This window comes from Formica exsecta, unplaced genomic scaffold, assembly GCF_003651465.1.
Source record: "Formica exsecta isolate Colony F162 unplaced genomic scaffold, ASM365146v1 scaffold395, whole genome shotgun sequence".
In the NCBI taxonomy this organism is placed as follows: Eukaryota; Metazoa; Arthropoda; class Insecta; order Hymenoptera; family Formicidae; genus Formica; species Formica exsecta.
Window position 1 is genome coordinate 875,166 of NW_021851188.1, and position 7,905 is coordinate 883,070.

The following is a 7,905-nucleotide window of genomic DNA, read 5'->3' on the forward strand; positions in this document are numbered from 1 at the left end:
TCATGTAAAAGTTATTATAATAAAAAAATAGAGTAAGCTACTCTAAAAGAAAATAAGCAACTTTAGAGAATTTTGTTATATAATTATATTATATATTGCTTTATTATAATTATATTCTGTAATCAGATAAAATAATAAGTAAGAGAATTATAGTATGACAAAAAACGATTATAGTCGGCTATTCAAAGCCAGCATGTATCTCAATGACGCCAATCAAGTTTAATCAACTTTACGATGCTGTTAACTCCGCTAACTGCAAGCCGCTCAAAGGCGATAGATTATGTCGCGAGTGTATCTGTTTAAAAGAAGACGAGAATATATTTAATTCTTTTTTTTTATGTCTCAAAATAATTTTGAATTAATTAAATAAATTTTAATTTCATGATATATAATCTTTGTTGATTTTGCTTATAGGTATGTTTATTTGTAAATTTTTGCTTACTCGCAAAGTTTGATTCATACATGAATGAGAGAAGTGCATTCTCGCGAATATTTTGCGGTCGCTTTCATTTCGGGCGACAAATCGAGTCTGGTGTTTTCGGCATGAGCAAAGAAATTAATAATACGATATTTGTTTATTCTGGCACGGGCCACCCCGAATATTTGCCGAGCGTATTTAGTTTGGAATTCGAGCGGTCGCACCTGGAATCGAACGAAGGAGAGAGAAAAACCGAGACGGAGAGAGAGCCGCGATCGAAGGCGCGTATTTGCTCAGCTATTTATCACGGTTTATTATTTCCCATTGTCGGCGAGAGTCGGCGCATTGTTGACGCACGAGAGAAGGGCCAAGGCGAATCTCTAAAACCGTGTCCGATCGAATTTGCATAGGGAATGCGGAGCGCACGCGCGCGGTGCATCCGATTACAGGCCCTATTAATTGCGGTCTCTCATTGTTCTCGCGGCTCGCCGGGTCCGATTTGCCCGTTTCTCGGATTACCAACTATATTCTTTTTCATGAGGGTTCAATCGATCCCCGAAGTGTAATACGAGATGCTTATTTTATATACATAATAATAAATATGCATAGTTATCTCTGCTATCACTGATTGAATTTTTCATACATGAAAACATTTTTATATTTGTATTTAAATTTGTAAAGCCTTTGTGTGTATAAGTTGTAAAATTAAGATAAGAATGTGATTAGACCCAGTATGTAAAAGAAATTTGATAACGTTATTTATCATTAATAACAGAATTATTTTTATAATATATACGGTATTCCTTTAAAAATCAAACAATATCGAAACATCAAAATTATTTTGAACATTTCAAAATTTTTATTCTTGAAAAAGATTATATGACAATTATTTATTATTATCGGCTCTTTGAATCACGGACTCTTGTCATGTAACAATATCAAGGGATGGCTGCAAAGGATGCGGGGTGAGGAAGGCGGGGAGGGGAGTTAGATGGAGTGGGCAAAAAATCGGGCATAAAATTAACAGTATACAGCCTGCAGAATGCAGTTTGTTGCTTGGCAGTAATATTTCACGAAGGTCTCCCCTGCGGGGCAGAGTGGGTTCGTTCTCCAGGGGAGGGCGCAACAATGGAACCCTTTACCAAGCCCCCGGTGCCTAGAGCCAGCATCCATACATCATCATTCATACTGGAAAAAAAGCTGGGGGCACCTTTGCAAAGCGCGAAGGTTGGGGGACCGCGAAACTTTCGGGGTACCGAAAATTTCGCATCAAGTATTTCTCGAACGTATCGAAAGATCACATCGCGTCTTGCCGGAAAGCGGTTTTCAGTTCAGGAAATAGTTTCAGGAACAGTAGAGATTAAGATCGTTCCCTGTCATGATTTGAAAGCAATTGCGATCCTAATTTTAAATACTTAAGAAATCCCTTTTTAATAATATAAATTTTAAATTATGTTTTAACTTAACATAATGTGTATAATTATACATATATTAAAATTTTAATTTTAAGTATTATAGAGATATTTATATATATAAATGATATTAAGATAAAATTTTTATTTCTTAAATTAATCATTGATTTCGTTACGTCAGTTTTTTATATTAAATTATGTAACAAATATAATGTTTTGACACGCAGAAGGGATGTGCCGTTTCTTCCAAAAAAATCGCGGCGTGTTACTTTCGTGGTCACAACGTTTTCAGAAATCAAACTTTACCCCTTCAGGAGACACGCCTTCTGGAAAAGGGGTTGTTCTCGTAAACAATGACGGGCAAAAATCGCCAGGGCTATCTGAAAAACGTACGAATCCGCGATCTAGAGAAAAGAGAAATTTCAATCATTAAAGAAAGATGCGCGATCAGTTTGACTTGAGCCAATCGATCACGTGAGAAATAGGCGAATCGTCGAGTTCATCGCCTTGGCGTGAAGTGAAAACTAAAAGGAGGAACAAGATACGAACGTAATCCGCTTTTCGAAACGAGGCAACCCCTTCGTAGACGACGACCCATCGGTCATGTCACAGCACGGGTGACTGATTGTAAAACCATAGAGTAACCCACAAAGGGTTGCAACGCGGAGCAAGCAAGAGAAAGAGAGAGAGGGCAGATTGCAGAAGGGAGAGGGTTTTAAAATTGCGTCTCGTAATCGACGTGTAATCCTCTACAACCGTGACAGTCCGAACATAATGCGCACAACGAGAGATGACCAGTTTGTTTTCTCTGGTAGGTTATAGGTAACCGGCTCTAAATAGTCGCATTCTATTTTTTCAACTCTTCCATCAAGAAAAAATATGATAATTGATATAAAAATATATCATAAAAGAAAATTTTTAAGTTCTCTAAAGAAGCTAATATAAACGCTGTCGCTAAGCATAACGATATTTTGATTTTCTTCTTTTTAATTGAACTAATGAATTATCAATACTTTTGTATTGTTAAGTTTCAAAAAATTTTGCGAAATATTTAATTAAATAATATAAAATTTTATCTCACGTCGCATCAGTTTACTAAGCGTTCTTTCTTTTTTAATACATTGCCATGAATATATTATCTTGTTTATATCTAAGCGCTATTTGTGCGTAGGCAGGTAAACACTTGATCAATATTCCGTTCGATTAGCATGACTTAAAGCAGTCTTCCAGAAATGTGATCTCGATCACGCTTTCTTCACGCTTCATTCGTCGCAGCTGCCGTGTAGTCGCAGCTTCGCACATAGTACTCTCGTTTATTTTTTTCTACTAAAAATCGTAACAGCGTACAGGACGAGGTGTTTTGTCGTCGAAGGGTGTTTTCGCACCCGAGTTATCCTCTTTTTTTTTCATAACGCAGCACGTCTGTCATGCTTTCGTAATCCATCAAATGCGTCTGATATTTATAAAAAAACAGACATATAATGTGCAAATATATAATTCCTCATAAAAAAGTTTTGAAAATAAAAAACAAAGTAAATTCGAGATTCAAAAAAATTGTCTCGATAGTACATATAATTTTATTAGTTATATATTTTTTGGATTGAATAAAACACGTTAATGTTAAAAAAAGCCGGAAAAATTTATGAGGGATTAAAATTTATTTTAGATTCGACGCAAATCGGATGACATACGCGTTGTTTATGCACGTTTATTAATTCGCTCGGACAACGTGTGCGACATGCGAACGAATTAGAATCTGATTAGCATTCGTCTTCGAACAGGCAGTTCATAATCGTCGGAGCGGGAGGATTGACGTGCTCGCATTATCGCGTACGAGGGATTTCCATTCTAGGCGCGCGTTCGTCCGGAAGGACGTTTTTAGGGCTCCGAAACTGCGGGGGTTACAGGTACCCCAGTTAGGAGACACCGTCTCGCTCCACGGACCGATTGTCACATAGGGGTTGACACGGAAAGTGGGGTTTTTTCCCCTGCCTCGCCGAACCTTGTTTTCAGGAAAAATGTAGCGATTTTTATCGGTACTCCGTTTCTCCGCGGGGATCGGATCCTTTGGGAATCTGTGTTTTCCTTTGACCCAACGACTTATGATGAAGGGGATATAGAAGGGAAATAAAAAGAATGAGCTCATGGCCTGTGTTTGCGGTAAATAGATTTTAATTAAAACTTTATATATTTTGTGTATACTGTAAAATATTTGTTAATATTCAGAATAAAAATATTGAATTATAAATTGCGGATATTATAACTATTTATTGAAATTAATATAAATAAAAATGTAATGTGTATGAGAAAGAGAAAGAGAGAGAAAGTTAAGATTATTTATAATAAAAGTTATCTCACGATTCACATTTGTTCGATCTATGTCGATATACTTAGGCCCCTATTTTGGCTGCTATAGTTTATCTTATAGCATGGTATGGCGATAGAAGAGCAATGGCGCGTGCGGCTTTTTTTCTCGACGATATTATTTCATGGTAACTGTTTTACTTGTTCGCGAGCCACTTCGTTTTCAAGTGGTCTGCAGACATCTGCGCGATGTTCACTATGCAATACATGTGTCCGTTTTTTTATAGACTCATTCGTGAAAAGATTGGTTTGAATGTTACAATGTGTAATATGATGATTTTCTGTCGATTTCTTTTTCTTTAATCGATAATTCTTCCACGTCTCAATAATTAATCTTCGTAAAAAAAAATAAAGCATAATATTTTAATAGAAAAATTAAATATTAAGTTTTTAATTTGGAAAACGTATGGGTGTCAAAAGAAAAATTATTTAAAAAGAATACAAAATATGAGAGAAGAGATATAGCTTATTTTTGAAATTTATAAAGTTTGGAAGCCGTATTTTTGAATATAATATACGTTTATAAATGACTCGGGCAATACTTTGCGGTAATATTGTAGCTATTATTAATAAAGCGAATAATTCCTACGTTATTTGGCCCATATTTTTGGCTCTGAGTTCCTAAAGAGATAATGATCGCTCCTAGGAGGGCGACCGGTAATATAATACACGAAGAATCCCTCGGGATATAGAAGAGGAGATGGATTCTCGCGAACTACGCAAAGGGACAAAGGCTCTCCCTTCATCGAGTATTCCCCAGAAACGAGTCCTGTCTCTCGAATCCGGCTCGACCGTCTCGGATTTTGCGATGCGATGAGTCGGTAAATCCTATTTTTATTGTAATCAATGACTCACACGTCGAAAACTCAACGATAGTCTCCTCGTAACTCATTAAGGCAAAGAAAATATCGAGCAAATTTTTTTATATGCCGAGCAAATTACTTTATATCGTATGACGCTGAAAGGCTAAAAACTAATGTATATATTATTATATAATATATACACATCAGATATGTAATATCATACTTATATATAATATAAAATATTAATCATATATGCAAATAATTTTCTCTCGATATTTATCGTTCAATTATCGATGCAGAAATCGGAGAAATCAGAACCGGCAATGCGAATCCGTTAATATGAGAGACGGCCGCGTATCTTTTCCAACGACGCTCCGGCAAATATAAATGAGACAATGGGGTGACAGTACACGAATACAAACATGATGGTAATGGTCGTTGGTAAAACCGGGAACCAAGACGGGAGATTACGATCTGCTGGCCATTGTGCGTTTACGGTGCGTGGCGCGCATGAGAGGTGGCTGGCGTTAACGTCAAAAGGCGTTACTCGCTCGAATTGGCTCACCTGGCGGCCACGGAAGGTATCTGATCGAAGGTACATCTCGACCTCGACGAGATCCGCAGTAGATTCTAATGTGATCACTTTGTCTCATCCCCTTTGGACCACGCATCGCCGGTGGGCGCCTTTCACATCCGCTAACGGAAATCGAATTTGCCGACCTCTAACTCTTAACCCACATTTTTTCGGGCGCAACCGGATCTGCCCCGGACTTCTTTATCTTCGCGGATAAATAGAGGATGATGTTGGATTAATTTTATTATAATATTGTAATATTAATTATTTTCTATATTTAAAAAAAATGCGCGTAATTTATTACAATTGTAGAGAGTTTTTCTCTTTTAAAGTATAATTTTTGCTTTTATATTATATATCTCATGATATCGAGCGATGTATATTTGATCGGCTTTTCTCTTTGAAGAATCGCCGGACGTTTCATGTGTTTCATCATCGATTGAATACCATGAGCTCATTTGTACTCGTACGAAAAGAGAAGAAGAAGAAGAGAGAGAGAGAGAGAGAGAGAGAGAGAGAGAGAGAGAGAGAGAGAGAGAGAAGAGCCGTTATCTGAATCAGATAGGCAGATCAATATGAGCTCATTTGTACTCGTACGAAAAGAGAAGAAGAAGAAGAGAGAGAGAGAGAGAGAGAGAGAGAGAGAGAGAGAGAGAGAGGAAAGCCGTTATCTGAATCAGATTTAAGTGCGGGTGCCTATGATCATCCGCATGGGGGCCAAGGGGAGCTTTTGTGAAGAGTCTAAGCACGAAACGATTGAAGCCTCGACATGAATAGTTACGGCTAACGACAATGACGTTACGTCCGCGTATCGCCTAGAATCGTTTTTTTGTATATCCTTTATACATTGTAATGCTTTTTGTTCCTCGTTTCATTTAGCTTCTGCTTACGCGAAATCATTGAAATTTACGTAAATCGAACCAATAACGATTCCATATATTGAATAACACAATTATTAATTCGAACTCTCTCTCTGTCTGTTACTTTTTTCAATTTTACATAACATTCGAATGATCCACATTTTTTAATTAATGTTTTTATTAAAATTAGTCAAAATAATTTTTATTGTATATTTATCTTTTATTGAACATTTTCGTTTAATTTTTATATAGTTTTTGTAATTTAATTAATTGCGAATTTTTGCAGTGAGATTTGCAGCAAAAATTTTCGCTCAAATTTCTTTTCATACACATATTTGTTGTTGTACTCGCCTAAATGATTGTGTAAACTTGTTTCAATAGATCGCGCGCGCTTTAATTGAACTCTTCTGCAAATTGCTACGGGCGCATCACGTGCTGCAAATATTTACGACGTTACAGGCTGCTTCAATATCCTCCGGCGATTGCTGCGATACCATTCTATACAATTCGTTCAATCCATTCTATCCAATTTGTTCAATCCATTCTATCGTACCATTTTTTTTTTTTTTTTTTTAAATATTGTGAAGAGAATTATAACCCTTAGGGCCTTTTTAAATCATCTATCTATTAATTTTAAAAATTTTAATTCATGTCTCTTTGCTCTTTTCTTTATTATCTAAAATCTTTTCTAGAAGAAGATATATTTTTTTAACGAAAGCGTTAAAATAGTACAATTAAATCTGCGAGTATAACTAATTATCTTTGGTTAAAGATGCTCTGTTTAAATGCGCGTTGCATCTTATTTCGATTATTCTGATGCTAATTCCTCTAATCGATGCGCAAAGTGTCACAAATAACGAATTTGCCAGGCGAGCTGGCAACACGTGACGGCCGCACGTGCGCGCGACCGCGGTGCGAAACCGCCGAGATTAGCCGGGAATATCTCGTTTGATTATGATATCTCAATTACGGTCACTTTTACACGCTGCTCGTTTGGCACGTGTCGCGCCTAATCGCTGTCAGATTCGGGATCGGTGATACAGACACGTGGCGAAGGCGTTCGTTCACTCCTCCTCGTAGTCTTCATTCACGTGCAGAGTGAGTCGCACGTGACCGCCGGCCGTCGTTCGTCGGGTTAAATTCAAGATATCCGTTTAAAGAGAGAAGATCGATGGCGGATGCGATGACCCGACACATGGTTGATAACGGTGGGAAAAAACGAGGAAGGCGTGAAGAAGCGACGATTAATTGTGCTCCATCGTCTATTCGAATATTTTCATCACCTCGTAGATCTATATATCTAATAAAGTTAAAACAGATTATTTTTCAAACATGTTTGATTTTTTAGTTTAACGTTGCATTTTTTAATAATTAGTAATTTATTATCTATATATTCTTTTTATTTAAAAAACTTATTTATTTTTATATTTATAATAATAATAATAATAATATTTTTATTTTTATTATAATATTT